Below are 16,011 nucleotides of genomic sequence, written 5' to 3'. Positions count from 1 at the left end.
CCCCCCTTCTCTTTATTCCTCACTTTATTTTTTTTCTCTCTTTTCTACGCTTGTTTTCTCTTTTACGCTTGCATTATGGGTGTCCCTCCCCTTTTCTCAGCTGAGAGTCCCGAGATTGATTTCTCTCTCTTGTTTCAGGGTTTTGAACACGCAGAGGATGATCTCTTCGCGGGATTAAGGGAAGTTCCTCTGCACGTGGAAGAAAATCCAAGCGGAGTAGAGCAGTGGCTGGGGGAAGGCGAGCTGGGTGCGACCGTGCCCGCTGCTCAGCCTCACGAAGAGTGCGCGCCAACTGGGCGCGATAGAGGTGGGGAGTTTGATCATCCCGCGTCTGGGGAACCTGCCCCTCGCCTCGTGATCAACTTAGTCGGCGAGGGGGTTCGTGACAAAGCCCGCCTCGACGTGCCGCAGTCCGACTTAGACTCTCAAGGCGTGCCGGGAGATGTTACGGACGCGGATGCGGTGACTCTGCTAGAGTCGGTTCTCGACGAGATAGACTGCGTGGACGACTTTGGTCCCGAATCTGAAGATCCCGGAGGTGAGTCAGAGACATGTCCGGGGGCCGAAGGCCTCGCATCGGAGCGTCCCGAGGTACCGTCGGCAGCTGCCGCGGTCGTGTCGGAGGGCAGGGGCCCTTCCGTGGAGCCAGGGGGTTCTCAGCCCGAGACCCCTGACACAGAGGCGTTAGTATCGGCGAGGTCGCTTGCTAGGACGGAGTGGTATCCCGAGGAGGGCTTGGCTGCTCCCGAGGACTTTGACTGTTCGAGGGTCGATGCTTCGAGCTCGCTCACCTACCGGACATTCGTCGGTCTCCGGGAGGCATTCGCCATTCCGTCGTCTGTGGCGCTTCTCCGTCCCTTACAGGGCGACCGTCATTTCCGGCCTCGTCGTGGATTTGCCGCAGTTTCAGTTGCAAGTCTCAACTGCGGGTTGCGGCTGCCGTTTCAACCCATCGTTCAGCAGTTTCTCGCCCGTCTGGGGGTGCACGCGTGTCAGATGAGTCCGGCGTTCTACCGCATCGTGGCGATGTGCCACATGGAGTGGCATTGCCAGACTGAGCGGGTAATGACCGTGAGTGATTTTCGTAATCTCATCGCGGTCTTCCCTGCGCCCGGGCAACCCAATTTCTTCGTGGCCCGCGATCGTCGGAATACTAAGCTGATTATCGATTCCGAGAAGTATAATCGACGGCCATGGGTGTGGGTCTCGGCAGAGGCCTTTGGCGATGCGCCGCTCCGGTTCGGCCCCTTGGCCGAGTTTTCTGCTAGCGGGGGCCGATGACCTCGACTTTGTGAAGGAGATCCGGGGAATGTCGAAGGCTCGGAAAGCCGTCGAACGATTTCGTTCCCCTGAGCTGATGGCTTCCACCGGGTGGTTCCCGCCATTTCCACCTAGCCAGCGGACCGAGAGTGCCCCCAGTGCCGCATCATCTCTCTCGAGTGGCGATCTTCAAGGTATGTCGATGTTTCACACTTCTTGCTCTTGTTTTTAGCTTAGGTTTTTGACTTTTGTTGCTTTTGCAGTCTCTTCGGCTAGGGCGAGGGCTCGAGCGCGCCTAGCGAAGGCTTCTCGGGACCCAAAGTCGTTGGCGGCGGTCCGTTGTCGGATTGCTGCGCGGAACGGTCGGGAGAAACCCGATACCGATCATCGGTCGGGGAGCGGTCCTCGCGCTTCTTTGAAGCGACCCTCCTCCTCGGCTTTCCCAGACACGTCTTCGGACTCCAAGCGCGTAAACTCGATGGTCGACGTGGAGTCTGTGGAGGTTAGGGGGGAATGTTCCCTGGGCCTAGCTCAATCTTCGATGAAGATGTGGAAGAGCGTCGTGGCCAGCGCAACGTGGAGTTCTTTCGTCACGGCGTTTCCGATGCACAGAGAGTAAGTTTCCCTTGCCTCGTTTGTGATGAACCTATCTTTCGCTAAACTATCTTTTTGCCTTCTCAGGTGCTTGCTCGAGCGACCCGGGGCGAGAAGATCCTTCACGACCTTATCAGGCAGATGAGCCGTGCCCAGGAAGAGCTTGCTCAAGCGAAGTCTCAGCTGGCCCACGCCGAGCGAGGTTCTCACTCAAAGGCGGAGTTTGCGAGTCTCCGCGAGCAGCTTCAGGAGGCTCGCGTGGAATTGGGAGTTACCCGCGGCAAGTGCGACCGTGCTCAGGCGGTGGTGGCGAAGATGGCTGAGGAGTTAACGACGGAACGTCAAGCCCTCGAAGTGGCGACTCGATCGACGGAGGTCTTCTGGAGCGAAGCGCGGGACCTTCGACGTCAGTTGGAATCGCGCACAGATCAAGTTGGCATTCTTCAAGGCCAGCTTACATTGAGCGAGGCTGCCCGTGTTCGTGCGGAGCGTAAGCGCGACTCCATGGCGGAGGAGGTGGCTCGGGTCACCGAGGAGAAAGCCGCGGTGGAACAACTTGCGTCCGATCTTCAAGACGACTTTGATGTCGGAGTCGAGGAGGCAAGACATGCGGCGGCGGTGGAGTGTCGGGACGCCACAGCTACCGAGAATGTTTCTCGGGGGGTCACCTTCCACTTCTTCGACTCGCTGTTCCCATCACTCGACGGGGCCGATCCTGTAGGCGACGATCCCGCCGAGTGACCTTTTCCTTTCTTTATTTTTCTCGCGCAAGTGTTTAGCGCATGCTTTTTAGGTTTTTCCATTCAGCGCACCTATTTTAGCGCTTGCTTACTAGGATTTTTCCCTTTAGCGCACTTGTCTTAGCGCATGCTTTCTAGGATTCGAGGCAGTTGCCCCTTTCTTTTATGAGAAGTTATTTATTTATTCTTATGAATGTTTTCGCACATTCATCTTTCATGGCATGCTTAGATGGTCAATTTGTTTGTGTCAATGGTTTTGCCCATCCTTTTACCTCAGCAGGGTACCTTTTCAAACACGCCTGTCACTTGGATGGTTTGCGTTCTTAAGTATTTTCAACTGCGAGTCAGCCATGCTACGTAGGCGCCTTACGTGCACCGGATTGTGCCAAGTGGACGTCTCAGGCCGCGCCGGGTAGGCGTTTTAAGCGTGCCATGTAGGTGTCTTGGGTTGCGCCATGTAGGCGTCTTAGGTTGCACCATGTAGGCGTCTTAGGTGCGCCATGTAGGCGTCTTAGGTTGCGCCATGTAGGCGTCTTACGGGTTGCGCCTTTATGCGTCTTACGTGCGCCATGTAGGCGTCTTAGGTTGCGCCATGTAGGCGTCTTACGGGTTGCGCCTTTACGCGTCTTACGTGCGCCATGTAGGCGTCTTAGGTTGCGCCATGTAGGCGTCTTACGGGTTGCGCCTTTACGCGTCTTACGTGCGCCATGTAGGCGTCTTAAGTGCGCCATGTAGGCGTCTTAGGTTGCGCCATGTAGGCGTCTTACGGGTTGCGCCTTTACGCGTCTTACGTGCGCCATGTAGGCGTCTTAAGTGCGCCATGTAGGCGTCTTAGGTTACGCCATGTAGGCGTCTTACGGGTTGCGCCTTTACGCGTCTTACGTGCGCCATGTAGGCGTCTTAAGTGCGCCATGTAGGCGTCTTAGGTTGCGCCATGTAGGCGTCTTACGGGTTGCGCCTTTACGCCTCTTACGTGCGCCATGTAGGCGTCTTAAGTGCGCCATGTAGGCGTCTTAGGTTGCGCCATGTAGGCGTCTTACGGGTTGCGCCTTTACGCGTCATACGTGCGCCATGTAGGAGTCTTAAGTGCGCCATGTAGGCGTCTTAGGTTGCGCCATGTAGGCGTCTTACGGGTTCCGCCTTTACGCGTCTTACGTGTGCCATGTAGGCGTCTTAAGTGCGCCATGTAGGCGTCTTAGGTTGCGCCATGTAGGCATCTTACGGGTTGCGCCTTTACGCGTCTTACGTGCGCCATGTAGGCGTCTTAAGTGCGCCATGTAGGCGTTTTAGGTTGTGCCATGTAGGCGTCTTACGGGTTGCGCCATGTAGGCGTCTTAAGTGCGCCATGTAGGCGTCTTAGGTTGCGCCATGTAGGCGTCTTATAGGTTGCGCCTTTACGCGTCTTACGTGCGCCATGTAGGCGTCTTAGGTGCCCCATGTAGGCGTCTTAAGTGCGCCATGTAGGTGTCTTAGGTTGCGCCATTTAGGCGTCTTAGGTTGCGCCATTTAGGCGTCTTAGGTTGCGCCATTTAGGCGTCTTAAGTGCGCCATGTAGGCGTCTTAAGATTTTTTGGTGGAGCGTGTTCTTTTGAGAGTTTCCTTACCATAGCTAGCCCCCCCAAGTTTTTGGGTTATAAGTTAATTGTTGATAACCAGAAAACTTGCATAAAACGGAATTTGAAACGGAAAACTCGAGTTTTATTACTTTTGCGAAAAACTTGCGAGAAAATTAAAATCCTAAAACATTGGCTCGTAGGCCTTATTGAAAATGGGAAATAAAAGCGATAAAAATGCGGGGGACGCTAGCTACTGGTAGTATTGCCTCAAGTGCTCCGCGTTCCACGGGTGGCGAATCGGAGTTCCGTCCGTGTGCTCGATGTAGTATGTCCCGTCGTGAATGACTTTGCGGACTCTGTAAGGGCCTTCCCAGTTCGGGCCTAGGACGCCGGCGCCTTGGACTTGTGTGTTCTGGAACACTCGTCTGAGGACGAGGCTTCCGACGGCAAAGGTTCCCTTTTGATCTTGGAGTTGTAGTATCTTTCGACCTTGCGCTTCTGCGCGGCGAGGCGTCTGAATGCTTTCGCTCTCTTTTCATCGATCAGGTCCAACTCAAGGCGCATGGCCTCGTCGTTGTCTGCTTCGTCGAATGTATCGATTCGGAACGTGGGTATCTCGGTTTCAATTGGAACCACGGCCTCGACCCCATATGCAAGGGAGAATGGCGTCTCGCCGGTGGCGTTTCGCGCGGTTGTCCTATACGCCCATAGGACGAATGGCAATTCCTCGGCCCAGGCGCCTTTCTTGTCTTCGAGTTTCTTTTTCAGGTTGCTTTTGATAGTCTTGTTGACTGCCTCGACTTGGCCATTGGCCTGAGGATGACGCGGCGAGGAGAAGGTCTTGCTGATCTTCAATTGATCGCAGATATCTCTTACTCGCACGTTGTCAAATTGTGCTCCGTTGTCGGTCACAATCGAGGCGGGGATACCGTGCCTGCATATGATGCTTTTCCTATTGAAGTTTGTCGTGTTTGCTTCAGTTATTCTGGCAAGCGGCTCGGCCTCTACCCACTTACTGAAGTAGTCGATGGCGATAATGGCGTACTCGTATTGCCTTGGCGCTCTAGGGAGCTTACCAATGATGTCCACGCCCCACTTAGCAAAGGGACGTGGGACAACGATGCTGCTTAATGGGGTCGGGGGCTGTCGCGGAATTTCCGCGAAGCGTTGGCATTTATCGCAACGCCTTGCCCATTCGTAAGCATCTCGCTTCATGGTAGGCCAGAAATAGCCTTGCTTAAGCGCTTTGAGCGCAAGGGAAGTTCCAGCGGCGTGGTTCCCGCAGATGCCCTCATGAATTTCGCGGAGGACCTTGGTCGACTCAACGCTATCGAGGCACCGGAGCAGCGGCGTCGAGTAACCGCGCTTATAGAGTATGCCCTCACGGAGCGTGTATTTGGATGCTAAGGCCCTCAGTTTATCGGCTTCCTTGCGGTCTTCGGGGAGTTCCCCTCTTCGCAAAAACTCGACAATTGAGTCCATCCAAGCGAGCTGAGATGCCACCTCTATGGTCCCGACTTTGTCTCGGGAGACGGATGGCCGTGGGAGAAATTCAATGGGTACGGTCCCCAATCCGTCTTCGTCGATGCCAGATCCGAGGCGAGCAAGGGCGTCAGCCTCCGAATTTTGTTCTCTTGGGATTTGGTGAATCTCGAACCAAGAGAAGGCATCGAGTTTGGAGTTTGTCTTAGCCAGGTACGCGACCATGTTAGGTTCCTTGGCGGTGTAATCTCCTTTAACCTGGTTTACGATCAACTGCGAGTCGCAGTGTATTCGCAGGTTATGGGAGCCGAGTTTCTGTGCCAGCTATATCCCTACAATGAGCGCTTCGTATTCAGCTTCATTGTTGGAGGCTTGGAAGCCGTAGTGAAGGGCGTATCGCAGCTTTTCCCCGTCGAGGTTAATCAAAATTATTCCGGTGCCAGCCCCCCGAGCATTAGATGCCCTATCTACGTATAGCTCCCAGATGGGGAGTATAAGAGAATTCTGCCACGAAGTCGGCTAAGGCCTGCCCCTTTATAGCCGTTCTTGGGTGGAACTCAATCCCGTACTCGCTCAATTCTTGGGACCAGATCGCCATGCGAGTCGATGTTCCCTTTTGAAGAGCTTTACCGATCGGATGCTCAGTTCGCACTGCGACTGGGTGAGCTTGGAAGTACGGCCGCAGCTTCTTAGCTGCCGTTACGAGAGCCAGAGAAAGTTTCTCTATCTCGGTGTAGCGCGTTTCCGCGTCGAGTAAGGCTTTGCTCACGTAGTAGATCGGCCATTGGACCTTGTTTTCTTCGCGGACAAGGACAACACTTACAGCTCTTTCATAGACGGCGAGATACACGTATAGCGTCTCGCCCCCTCTCGGTTTAGAGAGGAATGGTGGGGACCCAAAGTAAGCCTTCATTTCTTGAAAGGCACTTTCGCATTCGTCCGTCCACTCAAAGCCGTCCGTCTTCTTCAAAGCTTTGAAGAACGGTTGACACTTGTCGGTGGCTTTAGACACGAAGCGTGTCAGAGCGGCAATCCGACCGGTCAGGCTTTGTACCTCTTTGACTCATCTTGGCGACTTCATTTCAAGGAGTGCCTTGATTTTTTCCGGGTTCGCCTCTATGCCTCGTCGGCTGACGATGTAACCGAGGAACTTCCCGGATTCAACCCCGAATACGCATTTGTTGGGGTTGAGCTTCATTTTATATCGGCGGAGGATTGTGAACATCTCCCTTAGGTCGCATACGTGATTGGTTGCCAGTAGGCTTTTAACGAGCATGTCGTCCACGTATACTTCCATTGTCTTGCCGATTTGATCGGCGAAGATCCGATTTACTAAGCGTTGGTACGTTGCTCCCGCGTTCTTAAGGCCGAAAGGCATGACCTTGTAACAGTAGAGACCTCGATCGGTGACAAAGGTCGTCTTAATTTGATCGGGTTCGTGCATTCGAATTTGGTTGTACCCTGAATAGGCGTCCATGAAGCTTAGAAGTTCATGGCCGGCCGTGGCGTCCACCAGTTGTTCGATGCGCGGGAGTGGAAAGCAGTCCTTAGGGCAGGCTTTGTTAAGATCTTTGTAGTCTATACAAATTCGCCACTTCCCGTTGGGCTTTTTTACCATTACCACGTTGGCGACCCACTTGGGGTACTTAGCCTCTCGAATGAAGTTTGCGGTGAGGAGTTTCTCGACCTCTTCATTTATGGCCAGGTATCGTTCTGGGTTGAACGTTCGTCTAGCCTGCACTTTTTCGGCGACCTTTGGGTCGTCGTTCAATCGGTGCACTATTACCTCGGGATCGATTCCGGGCATATCCGCATGAGTCCATGCAAAAACATCCTTGAACTCCCTAAGGAAGGCAGTAAGCTGAGTTTTGATGGCGAGTGGAAGTCGGGTGCCGACTTTTACAACCTGATCAGGCTTAGATTCGTCCAGGACGATTGGCACAAGATCATCGGAGGTTTCCACCTTGAGTCTTTCGATTTCATCCCGGGGGTCAAGTTCTCCGAACTTCCTTGCATCCCTTGGGTTGCATGGGAAATCGTCTTCCAGTTGGAAGATTGTGTTGACCGCTTTTCCCGCGGATTTGCCATCAACTCCTTGTACGTAGCATATTCTGGCTTGGGATTTGTCTCCAGCCATAATTCCAATTCCCACTTCGGTGGGGAATTTCACCAGTAGGTGGTACGTGGAAGTGATTGCCCTTAGCCGGTTCAACGTGGGTCGCCCGATGATTAAGTTATAAGGCGACTCCTGATCGACCACTAGGAATGGGACCATGTGAACGGCCTCGATTCCTCCAGGGGTCCCAAAGGTGACCGGCAGGTCGATAATGCCCTCGGTCATAACCTTTTCCCCAGTGAACCCAAACAATGGCGTTTGGGTCGGAGTCAGGAGCAGCCCCCCGAGCTTCATGCGCTCTAGGGTGGACTTGAAAATTATGTCGGCAGCGCTGCCGTTATCGATGAGAACCCTTTTCACCAAGTTATTGGCCACTTGGGCCTTGAGCACGATCGCGTCATTGTGCGGATGCACAACTCGCTTGGCCTCTTCATTGGTGAAGTACATCGTCTCGTGGGGCACGGACGGAGGTTCTTCATATGTGAAGTTGACGTGCATAGCAGCGTCTTCCTGAGACACGGCCCTAAGGAATTTCTTCCGTTGTCGGGCTGAATCTCCATCTTGTGGACCTCCCAGTATGGTGGTTACCACGTGGAGTTGTGGGTTGGCGTTGGCAGTAGCCGTGGTTCGGTCGGCAGAAGCGGCTGTTCCTCCTCCCTGACCAGACTGTTGTCTGTTCGTAGTGGGGCCCGCAGCGCTAATCATGCGTAACACAAACTCTTTCAGCTCACCCCGTTGGATCAAAGCCTCGATTTGCCTTTTAAGGTTGTAGCATTCAGAGGTCAAATGACCGTATTCCCGATGGAACTCACAATACCTGGATCGATCGCGAGTTGCGGGATCCTTCTTCATTGGAGCCGGGGGCGTGAACTTGTCACGTGCCAGAGCCAAGATCCTTTCCGGTGCTGTGTTCAACGGCGTGAATGACGAGTACCCTTTGAAGTTTTCCGCAAGTCGCGGTTTCTGAGGTACAGGGGGTCGGTCGCTAGAAACCTGGTTCCCCTTGTTTCGCCTTTTACGAGGTTCGTTCTGCTCGCGGCTAGGTTCTTCTCGACGGCGAGAGCTTTGATTAGTGCTCTTGCGGCCATCGAGGTAATCTTCGACTCCCATGAAGGTCTTAGCTCGAGTCATTAACTCGGCCATGGTAGAAGGGACACGGCCTACGACAGACTTGAGGAAGTCACTTGTGCGCAAGCCTTCTATGATAGCGGCAATTGCGTCACCGTCGTCAAAGCGGTCGACCTTGTTTGACTCTTCAGTGAATCGGGCGAGGTATCGTCTAAGAGACTCGCCACTCTCTTGCCTGATTGACCACAGGTACATCTTGGTCTTCTTTTGGACCATAGACGTAGCGAACCGTGCTAGGAACATGTCCTTCAGGTCTTTGAACGAGTGGATGCTTCCTGGCTTTAAGTTCTTGAACCACTCAAAGCCGGGTCCGGCGAGGGTCAAACTAAAAGCTTGGCACATGGCGCCAGGAGAAACACCCTGCATCGTCATCCAGGTTTCATAGTGCTGGATGTGGTAAGCAGGATCTGCTTTCCCATCATAGGGAGCGAGGTTCGGGAGCTTGAAATTCCTCGTACAAACCTCAGCCAGTATCTGAGTAGTGAAAGGCGATGAATTCTCCTCAACGACCCCATAGGCACTTCCACCTATTCCGTATTCTCGGAGATCTCGTACCTCATTTCGAAGGTTGTGGATCATAGTGACCACATCGAGACCGGTTGTTGGAGTAACCCCTTGATCGGGAGGAGTCACCTGCTGTCTCTCGTTAGACCCCTGTCCTGCGCGGCGGTTCCCGTTAGTTGGGGCCGCCAGCGGGATATTGGGTCTAGAGCTTAGTCGCTCTCTCAGATCATTGCCACGCCAATTGCGTTGAGCAGTGAGGCGGTCCCTAAGGTCAGGGCTGGTCGTACGGAGGCGCATGCTTTGTTTGTGACGGTGCGCTCTCCGCGCGCCCTGACTTTCCGCAACATTCTCCCTCGGACCTAGTCGGTCGAGAGCTGAACGTCGGGAATTCCCCTCTTGAGAAGTTGCCGGCGCATCGCCTGTTCGGGGTAAGGGATTCGACGGACCGGCTTTAAACACGGCGGGGAGTCCCCCGTCCTTCGTGAGAGAAGTCTCGATATCCTCCGACTCACCAGTATCCTCGTAATCAGGGTCGCGGTCGCGGCTTTCCTCGTTGAGGTTCTCAGGATCCCCGTTGGGGATTATCTTGTCACGCATAGGTTGCTTTGCAGCTAGTCGGCTGTGGTGCCTTGCGTTCCTCGCCTTCAGTCGGCGGATACTCTCCTCTAACTCCATGATGCGGTCGTCCCTGCTATCAGGAGATGGAGATGGTGAGCGGGTCGAGCTCTCTTCGTGGAGCGACTCTTCGTCACCATGCGCTCGGGAGCGCAAGAAGTATTTCTTGGTCCCAATGACGTTTTCGGGGTTGTTCACGCCCTCAGAACGTACGGGTGGTTGGCTACTCATCGTTTCTCAAGTTCGAGAAGGTTGAGTTCGCAGAAGAAAAGAAGAAGATGAACAGAAGGGATTTCGGGCTAAATAGGTCGGGAAGTCCCCTCCTTCTAGCGCCAAAATGTTGTCGCAGGAAAATGAACAACTATTGAAAACCTCGGACGGTTCGATCCAAGGCCGGACCAAGTGATCGCACCCGGGCCAAGAGTGTCAACGTGATAGTCTCGAGCTAGGGTTTTCTCCGATCAACCCGCCTCTCGGGAGAGGTAGGGGGTGAGGAGGAGGAGTGACCGTGCCTTGGTTGTCGGCTGCCTACGTACCCGTGCGTGGGATCAGGTCAGAACGTAGTTCAAGCGTGAAAGACGCAGTATGAGGCGCGGAGCCTTGGTGGAGAAGCGTGCTCGATGAAGGAGACGGGGCGCGAGGAGTCCTCGGCAGCGTCTCAGAACCTCGGAGATCGCGTACGCGTCTAGCGTGTTAGACGCGCGAGGGGAACTCTAGTCGAGAACCCTAGGGGCGTGCTTGAGCACCGGAGAATGTTCGGTCAGAGGGAGCGACGTCCGGGAAGTCCCCGTGAGTGCTTCGGAACCTCTGAGAACGGGGGAGAGAGAAGAGAGACTGCTTCAGGCCAAATATGGCATCCAGAGAAGCAGAGAAGAGTAAGAAATCGAGCGTGTCGATAGGAGATGAAGAGAATTTATTCGATTGCTTTCCCCTCAATGGGAGGGGGTTTATATAGGTGTTTGGGAGCCTTAGAAGGTCCCTTTTTCGTCCATGTGGGACTAGGAACGCGCGTGCCATCAAGTGGAGGCGCACGGCGCACGCGGCGCACAACGCGCGGCGTGCGGCGCAGGGGGCGCGGCGCGCAGGTCACCGGGCGCGGCGCAGGACGCGCGGCGCAGGATGCGCGGCGCATGGAGCGCGCGGCGCGGGCGCGTCCTGGCGCGGCGCACTGCCTGCTGCACGGCTGGCCGGTGCAGCGTGCCGTGCGCGCGGTGAACGGCTCGTCTTGCCGGGCTCTTGCGGGCCTTTAGGGGTCTTCGAATACCATTCTTCCCACGTGAAATATGAAGGTTTCCACTTGACGAGAGCGACTCGACTCGAGGAGCAAGGCTCAACTCGACGAGAGTGACTAGTGGCTTGACTCGAGGAGCGACTCGAGAACGACTCGAGGCTCGACTCGAGGAACAACTCAAGGCTCGACTCGAGGAGCGACTCGGGGCTCGACTCGAGGGGAATGAGGATTTCGCACGAGCACTTGTCAGTCGACTCATGAGAGAAGGCTTGCCGCTCTTCAGGACCTCCGGCCTGACCATCGGCCCTTTGAACGGCGTGTCTTCTTGGCGTCTCGGGTTTTCCGAAAACGTACGACAACAAGTTACTGAAGTCGATTTATGGACTAAAGCAAGCATCTAGGTCATGGAATATTAGATTCGATGAAACTGTGAAAAGCTTCGGCTTTGAACAGTCAATAGATGAGCCTTGTGTTTACAAGTTAATACACGAAGGTAAAGTTGTGTTTCTGGTATTATATGTCGATGATATATTACTCATAGGTAACGATGTGGGTAAATTATCCGAGGTTAAGGCCTGGTTAGCAAAGCAATTTGATATGAAGGATCTGGGACAAGCCGCGTACATTCTGGGGATCCAAATCTTTCGAGATCGGAAAAACCGGACCGTGTCGCTCTCTCAAGCATCTTATATTGATAAGGTGATGGATCGCTTCTCGATGCAAGATTCCAAGAAGGGCCAAACACCCTTTAGGCATGGAGTCTCACTCTCTAAGGACCAGTCTCCCAAGACTGCACAAGAGATTGAAGATATGAGGAAAATTCCTTACGCCTCTGCCGTAGGAAGCCTCATGTATGCTATGCTTTGCACTAGACCTTATATATGTTTCGCCGTTGGCGTAGTCAACCGTTTCCAATCCAACCCTGGACCCGAGCACTGGATTGTTGTTAAGCATGTTCTTAAGTATCTTCGAAGAACTAGGAACTTGATGCTTACATACTCAGGTACTGACCTGACTATGACGGGATATACCGACTCTGATTTTCAAGCGGATAAGGATTCCAGGAAATCCACTTCGGGATCTGTGTTCATCCTTAATGGTGGAGCTGTTGTGTGGAGGAGTATTAAGCAATCTTGCATTGCTGACTCCACAATGGAAGCATAATATGTGGCTGCTTGTGAAGCATCCAAAGAGGCTGTATGGCTTAGAAAATTCCTTAAGTATTTGGAAGTAGTTCCAAACGTCGACGAGCCCATGACCCTTTATTGTGATAATAGTGGGGTTGTCGCTAACTCAAAGGAACCTCGAAGCCATAAGCGCTCTAAACATATTGAGAGGAAATACCATTTGATTCGAGAGATCGTGCATCGCGGAGACGTGGAAGTGAAGAAGATCTCAACGGTGGACAACCTAACAGATCCATTCACAAAGGCCCTAGCGAACAAGGTCTTTGACCAACATCGAGAGGGATTAGGCATGAAGGACTACACACATCTTCTTTGAGTCAAGTGGGAGTTTGTTGTCAATGGTGCCCACAAGAAGAGTTGTAGTCTTTATTTTGTACATTTGATGTAATAAAGTCTCATGAAGACTCCTGCTTGTAATTGCTTATTCATTAATAAAAAGTTGAAACGTTCATTCATTCCTCCTTGTCTGTTTGAAGCTTTATGATAAAACATTCGTCTTTAGTCCATAAACAAACTAAAAAACTTACGAAGAGATAAATGTGGATTTGCATGAACAAACTCTTCGTAGTTTGCTTAAAACGATATATTCGCAATCTAAGGGTCAAAGGACTATTGTCCTCAGTACGATTGTTAGGAGAATATTTGATGTCTGGTTATGGGGCATTGAGAGTTGGAGACTCTATAGTTCTTCTAGGGATCTTCTGAAGGTACTGAATTGACCAGTGCACTTCTAGAGACAAAATAAGAACATGACCTATTGGTGACGTACTAAGTTGTGAGAATGTCATGAGTAACTTTGTGAAGTTCTCATAGGTATGGAATTCATGTACAAGATTGTTGAAATGCAATGTATATCACCTCATCCTTTGTTCCTTGGAATGTGAATAAATGAACTGGCAAGTGTCCAAATTGATTCCTGACTCTTTTGGATGAAACAATGTGACTTGTTAGCTCCTCGTCAATACATTGTTTCTTACTTATTCACAAGCGACAAAGGAGTTGAGGAAATAACAGCTAGAAGGGTAAAATGGTAATATTATAAATCCCGACTAGCTGATGATATTCATGAAGGGTAAACATAGATAATATTCAGTGGATCCGCTCATCATAAATTGGTTGAATTCTTGAGTGGAAAATAAATTCATTTGAACCGAGAGATTTTCAATGTCAACTCTTTAGTGGAGTCAGTTGGCATTAAGCTAAACTTGGAAAAGGTTAGTGAACTTTTGAGTCCAAGTGTTTAGCTCAAGCTTTGTTCATTTGGATCCATGAGGTCACTGTCACAAATCATATCGAGTAGGAATAGTTAAACTAGAAGCTAAGTCAAAACAAGAACGAAAATTGTCGAAAGGGTAATTTTGTCTTTTTGGACATGGCATGAAATGAATGTCAATAAATTTTTTGACAATGTCATATGATGACATATTATATCACTCGGCCATAACATATTTATTGGACATTGTGAATTAATTTCATTTCATAGATTTTTATTTGAAAATTCTTAATGGGCTTTTCTTATGTTGTCATGAACAAATGAAGAAAATCTAGAAATGCCTTCTAGAAGGCCTTCTTTGCCGCCCAACCCAAAGGAGAAATAGGGAGATTTTTTTGTGCATAAATGTATCAAGATACTTGCCAAAAGAAAAAGAGGAAACAAATTTCCTCTATGAGGAAACAAGTATTTCGGCCAAGACAAGTCAAAGGGGAAGCAAGAATAAAAGAGGAAACAAATCCAATGTGTCATGAAGGCACATGTTGGCCGTGTGACTTGGATAGAAATGGGAAATAAAGGGTTGCTCATGATAGCTTGGAAAATAAGAGGAAACTACTTCTTTCCAAGGCCAACCCTTCTCCTATAAATAGGACTCTCATTCCCCTGATTTTATTCATTCCACATAAGTTAGAGATTGAGAGCTTCTCTCTCTCTCTCTCTCTCTCTCTCTCTCTCTCTCTCTCTCTCTAGTTATTTTTTTGGTTTTTGTTTTGGCACCTAGGTCCACATTTGACCTAGTGTTTTAGCTCTTCGACTTTGAGACTTGTTCTCGAGTCGTCGTGTTTAAAAGTGCCCACACACTAATTCCTTTCTTTCTCGAGTGATTCTTGTGATAGAAACTTTCGTGGTTGCTCGAGTTCCCGAGGAAAGAAGAGAGACGTGCTGTGAGGGGAGACGAACATTTTCAACCTTCCGAAGGCTCATCAACATTCAAGCTTCTAAAAGGTTAGTAATCTTTTATGCTCATAATAGTTTTTATTTACATGTGCTTGCTCTTTGTCTAGGTTAGTAAAAACGTTTTACTTGAAAAAGAAAATTTTTAAAATTCCGCCGCTTACCGAAGCGTTAAACTTTTTCTTAAACCCTAGATCGATTCCAACACTTCGAGCTATCTCTTTCCAAGATGGAGAAGAAACACAAAGGAATGGCTCTCAACAACTTTATTCATGATCAAAAGGAGAATGTATACTCTGATTATGATAACAAAATTGATGATACTATTATTATGCTGGCCAAAAAAACTATAGCAGGGTGATGAAGAGATTCAACCAGATGACTGGGAACAATGTCTCGCAAGAGGTTAAAGACAACTTTCAGTCCAGAAGAATGGAAACCCACACAGAAACGGCAGAAGTGGTGAACGCTCTGGAAAAGGCAAAGGTAATCAGTGCCATGAGTGGGAAGGCTTTGGGAAATTTTAGAAGGAGTGTCCCAACTTCCTGAAGAAGCAGAAAAAGGGATACAACGCCACTCTATCTGATGAGGAAGAAGAAGACATTGAATCTAATCAGATAAGCAATTTTGTTGCCTTCACAGCTTTTATTCCCATTCATAACCTTGAATCTATTGATGAATTTGCTGAATCCTCAAAGAGATTTGTTACTGATGATGAACTATCTGATGATGTTGTGAATGATGCTTATAATGTTTTACATACTAAATGGGTTGAAGAGTCTCAAGTTCTTGACAAACAGAGTGCACTCATTCTCTCTCTTAGTGAAGACAAGACAAGACTCTTAGAAACCATTGTTGATCTAAAGCGCGAAGTCAGCCGCATAAATGGGGAACTTAACCAGATGACTAAATATGTCAGGATGTTGAACTCCAGCACTGACAGCCTGCATAAAATTCTCACCGTTGGGAAACCTGTGAAGAACATGAAAGGGCTTGGTTATACTCACGGTGCTTCCACATATCTAACTATTTTCTTCCCCTAAAAGTCTGCTTACAAGATGTCACGCAACATGTCTCAGACATCTGGCATAACAATTTCTAGAATCAGCATCGGCAGCATCCTCACAAACCAGCCAGGTCTCTTGTCAACAGACCTCATTGGATTTTCCATCATTATGGACGAAGGGGTCACATTCAACCTTTTTGCTATCGCCTTTATGGGAGGAACCTTCATCAACACAATCTTCCTACAGGTAGCCTCAACCAGGTCAACAACCCCTTCGTTGCTTGGAATGGAGAGTGAAAAATGCATCCTTTGGCGCCAACATTGCTTACACCTCTCTGAGTGCCTCCACGGGCAGTGATTGGTATTTTGACATCGGTTGCTCTCGTCACATGACTGGTGTTCAGGACTTTTTTTCCAACATAAAA

This window comes from Urtica dioica, chromosome 3, assembly GCF_054948205.1.
Source record: "Urtica dioica subsp. dioica isolate 48M chromosome 3, U.dioica_male_clone48M_v1_H2, whole genome shotgun sequence".
In the NCBI taxonomy this organism is placed as follows: Eukaryota; Viridiplantae; Streptophyta; class Magnoliopsida; order Rosales; family Urticaceae; genus Urtica; species Urtica dioica.
The sequence above is the reverse complement of the archived record's forward strand: the minus strand, read 5'-3'. Positions refer to the sequence as shown.